Source organism: Ipomoea nil, unplaced genomic scaffold (genome assembly GCF_001879475.1).
Source record: "Ipomoea nil cultivar Tokyo-kokei standard unplaced genomic scaffold, Asagao_1.1 scaffold1694, whole genome shotgun sequence".
NCBI classification, from domain to species: domain Eukaryota; kingdom Viridiplantae; phylum Streptophyta; class Magnoliopsida; order Solanales; family Convolvulaceae; genus Ipomoea; species Ipomoea nil.
Window position 1 is genome coordinate 36,867 of NW_017618122.1, and position 10,710 is coordinate 47,576.

The following is a 10,710-nucleotide window of genomic DNA, read 5'->3' on the forward strand; positions in this document are numbered from 1 at the left end:
GGTGGTGCTAGCACACGCCTCGTCGAGGGTCGTAGGATCTTCTCCCCCTGCGAAGATAGGCGGGTGATGGTTCGAGACTTGGCGAGCCACGTCTGGGTTCCTGTTTGGGGTGGTCGGTTGTTGTTATCAAGGATGGCGTTGCTCAACGTCTAGGTGACCCGAGTCAACTGTTGTAGGTTCTGGGTTTACACCATTCATGGGATTTTATATAAGGATTCCAAAAGGGAGGGGTATAAGATTAGGGCAACGACAATGATTCCGATGCTCCTAATGATTTTGGGTTCCCAAGAATTCGAGTTGGGTACAACGAAGGGTAAGCAAAGGCATAATGGATGTCGGTCGTTCCCAAGAATAACCAAGGGTCATAAGACACGATTATAATGAAATAGAAATATCAGGCGAATGGGATTCAGAGATTAATAGTTCAAACGAGGCAAGGGACGGAATAGGCTCAACTTACTCCAAGGATTAACCAACAACGTCTGTTCGTCTGCTGCTTCATTTTCATGTATCAATAGACGTCCTAGTTCTCTTTTCCCTTTTCATCTCTGTCGTAATCTTTTCGTATCGAGATAAATCAGCTTACCGTGGGATGTATGCCGCTTACTCGAATCGGGGGTCGTGGTGATTGAATTCAGGTTGTAAGTGAAGCAGTCCATCTTCTTCGGGTTGACCGCATGTCCAGATGTAAACACCACATCTTAACTGCTCTGCGTTAACAGACATCCGAGTCTTCCTTCTTTTTAGTCATAGTCTTTACTAAGTCTTGGTCAGGTCTTTAGAGGGAACCAGAACGAGGGGTTTTACCGAGTAAGTGTACACTACTCGGTTACGGAGGTAAACTTTCCTACTTACCTGGTGTTTTAACTAAAAGGACTAAAGTTGGGCAAGGAACAGGTATATGAAACTTAATTGAAAGCGATAAATGAACTCACAATCTCACTGCGCGTCCTAAGATTCTTAAGTCCTAAGTACTTAAATACCTAGAGTTCAAGCTTAATGTCCTAAGGTCTTATCTTAAGAGTCTTATCCTAGTGTCAAACTTAGGCTCTGATACCAACTGTAACACCCCTAAATTTTAAAACTTTTAATGCCTATGAAATAAAGGCAATTCTATTATTAAATCCCAAACAGAGCATAACTAAACATAATTGTTGGGGTGCTATGCCACATCTGAGCTAGAGAATTCAGATGCACAGACTAAACTATCCGAACAACAGAAATCCTCAAATCAATGTCTAGTACAACATCAAGGCACGCAGGCCGATAAAAGAACTAATCTAGCTAGGTCCACGGGTTCAACTAGCGCGCTCTGGAGCTACTCATCTGTGCCTGAAAGCCAAATATATCTGTTCAGCGAATAATGCTGGTAACCCACTCCAACGCGTTGAATACAATATAGGTAGATATATATATATATATATATATATATATATATATATATATATATATATATATATATATATATATATATGGAAAATCATTTTGAAGCCGGAATACATATATACTTATGAAACTCTACTTTAAAACCGAGAATAGACTCAAGCAAGCAAGGGTAGGCACATTCATCACGCATATAAAGATACTAGCATACACCCTAAAGTCTCAAGATTATTCCATATCAATCATATCAGTATTCAATCGCTATTTCAATCACGTATACACATTTGGTGGTGCCGCAGGACCCTTCACACGCCCATACACAAAGTGCCAGCACATATAGCTCTGGCATGGCCCCGAAGCACCCTGCCTGTACCGCAACACAAGGAGATTAATCGCAACCAATTAATGAACCGCAACTCATTTATAACGCTTGATCGCAACCAAACGGTGGACCGCAACCCGAATAGTATGTATATCTGATCGCAACCAGATTATGGACCGCAACCCTATGTATATATATAATCGACCGATCGCAACCGGCCGGGTTAACAGCCGATGATTCTCAACCCATCCAACTGCAGGTATAGCCAATTGATCGCAACCAATTGGGGAATCATGCACAAATAACACATAGCCAAGCACATGCAACCCACATTAACACATAAGGAGGGGGAAATCATACATATATATCTTATGCGTGGTCAACCACATTACTAGAGATACGCCTAAGGGTTCATGCACCTTTCTCCTAGGCCAATGGGATACCAATTCGACTAGCATGCAATACACAAGACTCTTTTACCCTACGAACGGTACCCGATACATCAAACTAGACTCAAGCACGACAAACGGGGTCCAATGGGACACCACGGACACGGGGAAACATCAAACGCGGAAAACTACCATGTTCCACACTGGAATTCCAGCGGGTGGCAGGCGGAGGGAGGGCCACCCGCCGGCGACAAACTACGAGACAGCGGGTGCCCGGCGGGCAGTCGCCTGCCCGCTGCCAGGCAGTCTCATGGGGCAGTGGGTAGGTGGCGGGTACCCCTACCCCCCACTGACTCCTAAGTAATAATTCGGTCCCGGGATCCCTCGTGGAACCCGAAACCATGTCCAGACACACTTAAACACAAACGACGACACCACGTAATCAAGTAATGGATTAAAACCAAGAATCACATTAAATACATCCTAACACAACATACCAAGAATACCACAATACGAAATCCATGTTTTAACCCTAGAGCTCTAGTCATAATTAAAACACAAGATCGTTTATATAATTTATCTTAGAATCAAGAACATCAAGATTACCAGGACTATGTGGTCTAATGGTATCCGGGTTGGACTTCCATTTGGAAGGTTGTAAGTTCGAGCCTCAGTGGAGGCGTTATTGGCTCTTTGTGTTTCAGTAGGTTGAGAAAGTATATGAACAGATACTACAATGTAATAGAGCTAGTAGCATTCAAAAAAAAAAAGAACATCAAGATTATCTCATAATCGGAAAATAGGTTTTGTTGAGACATGTTTTACCTCTTAGCCTTAATTAATCCTCCCTTGGCCTCCTCCCTTGGCTATTAAGGTTCTTCTCTAAGATTTCTATCCGATTGATCTCCCTAGGCTTGGTGGTGGGGAATCTCCCGGGAATATTTTCGTGTAATATAACTATGGGTGGTAAGGGTTCTAATTGCTTTCTAATCCCCTATTTATAGAACCTGGAATCCTAATCATAATCTGAATAATAAAGGACTTCTTTCTTTATTCCTAATAGATATATAGGTCTAGGATTCCTAATTAGAATCTGACTAGTAAATTGTTTACTCTCTTTATTCCTGATAGGCTTAAAGACTCTAGTTTAGGCAAGGGTCCACAATCAATGGTGGACCACATTAATTAATTAAAGGGAATCCTAACCAAATTAAATCCTTTTTAATTATTATTAACGGAATTAATTAAATAATTAATCCGGGATTGAAGGCCGTAACACAGGGTGTTACAAAATAGATCTGTTTCTCTTCTTTCTGCACTACTGCGGAATGAGCACCACGCCTAGCCTCAAACAATTGGAATGAATGTGTGATGTAGAGGTGCTAATTAAAAACAATGAATATTGCTCCTTTTATAGTTGCTGAGTTGCTGCCGAAATGGGAATAGAAAGAAAGAAATTTTTCGCCTTTCACATGCTGCCAAAAGCAATGAATTTTCCCTCGTTCCATGCTAATAGCCGAAATGGGGATTGAATAAAGCAAATCCATTTTTCAACCTTTTCACACATGCTATAGAAGGAGTGTGAAAATAAGAAAAAAATTTCCTCCTCTTCTTGATCAAATGACATTTAATGAATATCAATAGGTGCATGCTGAACAATATTTATTATAGTGGATACAAATAGGCTTGGTCCAAATTTGGGCTATTTTCACATAGGAGGGAAGCCCTACCCAACATGTCTAACATTTGTCCTCAGTGTCAGTGGCCGAACATCCTAAGGTCGACCTGATCAACAAAGCGTTCAGCTTGCATTTCATGAGTTTATGTATCTGTATGATCTGGAGAATGAGTTGCAGTGTAATTCTGTTACACTGCCCACCAATGTTTTACAAGGAGGTACCAAAATCTCAAAACTCTTATATGTTACACCTGCTACTATAGGGCCAGGACGACGCTCCATTACCTAGTGATGAGTAATCAAAATTTGGGCAGCAGTTGAGTGACACTCGTTGGAAGAGTGTCCAAACTTCCTATATTGCAAGCAATACAGTGGTATATATTCGTAATGAACGGATTGTGCAAAACCTCCAATAGAGCCGTTATTGATCCATTATCCATACAGTGTGCGGGATGGGCTTGATAACATTGAGTTATACAAAAACCCTAGCTACCGAAGTCCTATTGATAGACCTAAAGTAGAGGCATATATCAACCTTCAGAGGAGCGCCAATGAGGTTCGTAGTTGAAAAAACAACGCGTTTGTTGTGTAAGTGAGTTAGGAGCCCTTCCAACGAATCCAAACAGGAACAATTGGCGACTCAACATCAGGGCGAAAATCTGGTGTACATTTGAACACTTTCATCATAAAGCCCTGAATCGACCAGGATTTTCTAGGCCAACACCGCTGAAAATCTTCTTTTCCATCAAAATTGATTATGATATGCTTTTGTTCAATCAAACCCAACGTGAAATGCCCTCCAAATATTATGAGATCAAATGTTTTCCTGATAAGAGCCATTGACGGTCTACCCTTAGCAAATTTACTAATCAAGGCGAATTTGAATTTGCGGTTAAAAATTTGGACATCCTGATTTGAAAAGGAAACATATGGCATTCCCTTGAATCTCCCAGGAGGACGGACGGGAACATAGTCATCCAAGGAAACAGAAAGAATGTTTGCAAAGGAACGAGGGGGTGAGGGGGTTGCGGAAGCTCCCACCGGCGCCGCCATGATGGCCAAGGAACAACCACAGAGAGATTGAAAAGCTCACGAAAAATGCGAAGAGAATTAATTACCGCATATCCTTGGTAGATATAATACTTTATACTTTATAGCATAAACATAATAGATATTTTGTAGGGAAAAACGTAATAAAATGCAAATATCATCAATACTTTAAGCCTTATATATAATATACTTTATAGCATAAATGTAGGACTTTATAGGAAAACTATAATAGAAAATAAAGTGTCATTACATAATGGTCAAATAGGTCATCGAACTTTACTTGAAAAGTCAATTAGACCCTTAAACTTTTCAAAGTTGCAATTAGATACATAAACATGTCAATTTAGTTAATCAAGACCCAATTACTAGTTAGTGACCTGTAATAACAGATCACTAGAGTTCTGGCGATTGTTCGTCGATATTCCGATGTTAAAAATCGACAACGGTGACCAACATGTCGCTGGAGAAGGCGTCGTCATCTCCGATGACTGAAGATGGCGACAAAGTTGGTCCCCTTCTCCAACGATGAAGAAGACGGCCAGTTTGGTCGCCATCCCCAGTCGCCAGAAATAGCGACGCTTTCTCCAGCGACGTGCTGGTGGCTGTCATCGATTTTTACCACCAGAATATCGCCGGAACTTCTGTTATTACATGTCACTAATAGTAGTTGGGTCTTGATGAACTAAATTGACATGTTTATGTACCTAATTGTAATTTTAAGAAGTTTAAATACTTAATTGACTTTTAAAGTAAAGTTTGATGACCTATTTGACCATTTTTCCTTAATAATTTAAGTCTGGTATATAAAACTTTATAGCAAAACTATAATAGACAGTTTGTAGGAAATAATATTACTATGCCCATATATCATAGGACTCAAATTCTCATAACCTGACCATTCTAATTGATTGAGACTCGGTGAGATTGTATTATAGGAGAATTTGTCATTGAATAAATTAGCATTGCCTTTTTAATACGGAGTAATTTAAAATAGTATGAATTTTTATAACGGGAGTTTTAACTAACCTTCAGATAGAAGGTTAAAACAAACATTAGATTACTACACTAACATAAGCCTATAGATACAGGGACGGAGCCAGAAAAATACTTGAGCGGGGGCGAAGTTTAAATGAAAGTTAGCAATATCAATTACGAAATATCAAACAATCATAATAAGGTTAAAATACAAAATATATTATAAATTACAATAGAAATTTTTTGATAGATTAAACGATAGTTAGAATCAGAGCAAAAAAGTATACTTGAGTGAGGTAAAAATGTAAAATAATTTGAATAAAATGAAGCATAATATAAAGGGAAAATGACACTTTTTCCCCCTGGGTTATATGCTTATAGCACTTTTTCCCCCTGAGTTATTCATGCATTCACATTTGCCACCTCAATTATTATAGAAGTGGCGGTTTTTCCCCCTGATAATATTAAATGGACATTTCTACCCTTAAAACAAATATTTTATTTATTTCTCTTCTTCACCAAATTATTGCTTATACGTAGGGATGACCACGGTTCGGTTCGAACTTAACCAAACACTATAGCAATCAAATTAAAAAATTTCGGTTATGATTCATAACATAACCCAATATTTGGGTTTCCGTTTATTAAAATCGTGAACTGGAAAAAAATGGATCCTGAACCGTGAACCGGAGGTTCAAATCGGAACAACTACTAGCAATAGCTTAAATTAGAATTATAATATTTGCAAATAGTGTATGTTTTTTTCCGCATTTATATTGAGTCTCACATATAAGTATATATAATCGCGATTTGAGTTTTATTTTGAACCGTCGGTTCACGATTTTGGATCCAATTTGAACGGTTGGTTCAAACTTTCTTTTAAAATTTTATTTTTTATTTTTAAAATATTCTAAATTTAACACTTAATGTATTTTATTTTTCAAATCGTGGTTATAATTTGTTGGAGAAGAAAAATAAATGAAATATTTATTTTAAGGGTAAATATGTCCATTTAATATATCAGGGGGAAAAACTGCCACTTAAATAATTTAGGGGAAAAAAGTGCTATAAGTATATAACAAAGGGGGAAAAGTGCCATTTTCCCTAATATAAACTTGTTTACTACATTAATTAAATGATTCATAAAAAGTAGACTAAAAGAGCATTTAATTTGTTAATTAAATGATTCATAAAAGTAGGCTAAAAAATATTTATCTTGAGAAGGAATGAAAGATATAAAATAAATAAGTGAAGATGGAAAAGTGTTTTTAATGAGATTCGAACCTATAACCATACACTTTTTTAAAAATTAAATTTAAAGCTCAAACAACTAAGCTACTCTAACTATTAATAAATCAAACATAAATATAAATTTTATATAACATTTAATGCTATATATGTCGATATATACATACATATATATAAAGGGGTGAGGTGGGGGAGTGGGGGCAGCTGCCCCCACTGCCCCCATACTGCCTCCGTCTATGTATAGATAGATTAATTGATGACACTATCAAACTAATAAATTATAGCTACAGCCACAGTATTTGAAAATGATATGACTGAATTTCCAACGGATATTCAAATTTTAATAAAACTGTATTTTATTTTATTTGTTTAAATTGACAGCACTAAATTTTTGTATAATATGTAGTGTAAACCGGTTCAATAATTCAAACATGTGTTGACTTGAGGATCAACTCTGCCCAAAGTTTACTCATAAAAAAAAAAAAAAAAGAATCTCTGATTATAGTACGGGTTAAGCGATCACGGTACAAAATATTTAAAGCATAAAATACATTATTCTAATTCGTACAATACATTATCTTACCCATTCATTATTCTAACCCATAAAGTCCATTAATTTAACTCATAAAATACATTATCTTACCTAAAAAAAAAAATTTAACGTCAAAATGACATCGTTTTGAACGGTGATCATGTATAAACTATGATCCACATAATAATTTGTCAGCTTAAAAGTATCTTATACAATTAGGACGACAGTTTGTGGTGTAACAAAAAAGAAACACTCTGCCCAAAGTTCACTCATCAAAAGCTTTTATAGCCTCCCTGCCCAGAAGATGAAAATTGAAAACACAACAACAACAACAACAAAGGCAACCCAATATAGAACATCAAATCCATGTCCCCTTTGCTATTGTTTTATCTCTTTTATGCTACAATTTATACAGCAGCAGCAGCTCAACAAAGATCCATCAACATAGCCCTAGGCTCATTCTTAACACCATCCGGCAATTCTTCATGGTTGTCACGCTCTGGGTATTTCGCTTTCGGTTTCTATCAGCAAGGCAGTGGCTATGCCATCGGAATATTCCTAGCCGGCATACCTGAGAGGACACCCGTCTGGACAGCCAACAGGGACACTACTCCCGTTTTCCCCAGTAATTCAACTTTGGCGTTGAAGAGCGATGGCAGGCTAGTTCTGGAGGTAGGCCAAGGCCAAGGCCAAGATATCGACATTATTCCTACTGCTCTTCCTATTTCATCAGTTTCCATGTTAGACAACGGAAATTTTGTAGTCTACGGTTCTGATGATGAGAAGATAATATGGCAGAGCTTTGAAAATCCAACAAACACCCTTTTGCCTGGACAGAGCCTTTTGAATGGAAAACGGTTGGTTTCCAGTGCTTCAGAAAATGATGACAGCAATGGAATTTTCATTATCGCCATGCAATCTGATGGAAACCTTGTACAATATCCACTCCAAGGTCCATACATTCCCCAAAATGCTTACTATGCATCAAACACTTATGGAACAGGTAATAATATTACTCTAAATCTTGATGAAGATGGTAGCCTTTACTTGATCAATTCTACCATCAATATTATCAAGAACTTGACCCCATCAAGAGGCAATCCAGAGGACAAAGACGCTGAATGCAGATGTCTCCCAGGATTCGACTTTGTAATTCCAGGCAACTGGAGTTCAGGATGCAATAGAAATTTCAGTACAAGAAGCTGTAAAGCAGAAGGTGGAGGTATTAATTATGAAATGAGAGCAGTGGACAACACAGTGTGGCAAAGCAATTCTTATGCCATTTTCAAAGCTTCAACTAAAGAAGACTGTAAACAAGCCTGTCTGGAGGACTGCAATTGTGATGCAGCACAGTTTATAGAAGGTGAATGTGGAAAGGAAAGGCTGCCCCTTATATATGGAAGAAGATCGCTTGGTGATTCTAATGTAACTCTAATTAAGGTTGGATTGCCTGCAGTCGATCATCCCACAAAAAGCAAAAAACAGCTGCGCATACACATTTTAGTTCTCAGCATTTCATTACTAGCTTTTGCTCTTCTCTTCTTGGCCATCTCTGGGATGCTGATACACAAAAGCAAAGTTTGGAGATACAGAAATATCTGTGCTGAGAGCAGAGATGGGCATTACTGTGAGGATGTTGGGCCCAGGGGTTTCAACTATGCAGAATTGCAGCAGGTGACCAATGATTTCAAGGAAGAGCTTGGCAGAGGGGCATTTGGGAAAGTTTTCAAAGGAGTGCTGGCAGAAGGCCAGAAATTAGTAGCTGTAAAGAGGCTAGAAAAGGTTTTGGAAGAAGGGGAAACAGAGTTCCAGAATGAAATGAAAGTTATTGGAAAAACCCATCACCGAAATTTAGTGAAACTGCTGGGTTACTGCATAGATGGACCTAAAAGACTTGTGGTTTATGAATACATGAGCAACGGATCTCTGGCTGATATACTCTTCACGCCAGAGAAACAGCCATGCTGGGAGGAGAGAATTGGCATTGCTCGAGACATTGCAAGGGGCCTTCTGTATTTACATGAAGAGTGTGACACACAAATCATCCATTGCGATATAAAGCCTCAGAACATACTCATGGACAACCGGTTCGTGGCAAAGATTTCAGACTTTGGATTGGCAAAGCTTATGAAGCAAGATCAGACCAGAACTTATACTGTAGTTAGAGGAACAAAAGGCTACGTCGCGCCAGAATGGCACAGGAAGATGGCGCCATGGCGGTGACAGTAAAAGCAGATGTATACAGCTTTGGGATAGTGCTGTTAGAGCTTATCAGTCGACGAAAGAGTGTGGATTGGAGCCTTTGTGATGAAGAAGCTGTTCTTGAAGAATGGGTATACAAGTGCTTTGAGGCGGGTGAGGTAAGTAAAGTAGTTGGGGAAGAGGAAGTGGAGAAGAGACAAGTAGAGAGAATGGTAAGAATTAGTCTATGGTGCATCCAAGAAGAACCATCACTCCGCCCTTCAATGAAGAAAGTTTTACTAATGCTAGAGGGGACAGTTGATATCCCTGTTCCTCCCAGTCCTACTTCATTTCTTAGTGTTGTGTAATTCAGACTTAACTATCTCAAACTTTTATGTTTTTTTCCTTTTGCTATTTGGAATCTTTAAGTCCATGTCTTTTAATATTGACATCAAATAAATGTAATACTATTTGCTTGTATGGAGTATGCTTCATACCCCATACAGGTTTAGATGTGATGGTTCTTACATATACAAGGGGAAAATTGGATTTTAATCTCTATCTCAACCTCTACCTCTATATATATTAAAGCAAAATCCTCTATATATATTAAAGAAAAATAATGGCCACCAAATTTTTCTTCCAAAGTGTAAATACATTTTGATAGAAACAAGATTAACAAGTATGAATGCATTAATTGTGTGGGTTGATGTATTTATAGTTTTATACATATTTTTTGAAGTTATTATATGTATGTGTATTTATATTTTATAAATTATATTTTATTATATATCTATCTCTATTTCTATATATATTAAAGTAAATGGATCGAAGTAGGGAAAAAGTTTCTTGTGTTCAAATTTATTGGTAAAGTTTTATATTTAATAGGAATAAGGTTCAAATTTTTAAAATTTTAAAACTTAATTATTAAAATTTATTAAAAATTATTTTA

At 37.7% G+C, this 10,710-nt stretch overlaps 1 pseudogene; it reads left to right on the forward strand.

The window, feature by feature from the left end:
- The first annotated feature begins 7,907 nt into the window (after nt 1-7,907).
- Nucleotides 7,908-10,254, forward strand: LOC109191556 (annotated as a pseudogene).
- Nucleotides 10,255-10,710: the final 456 nt, after the last annotated feature.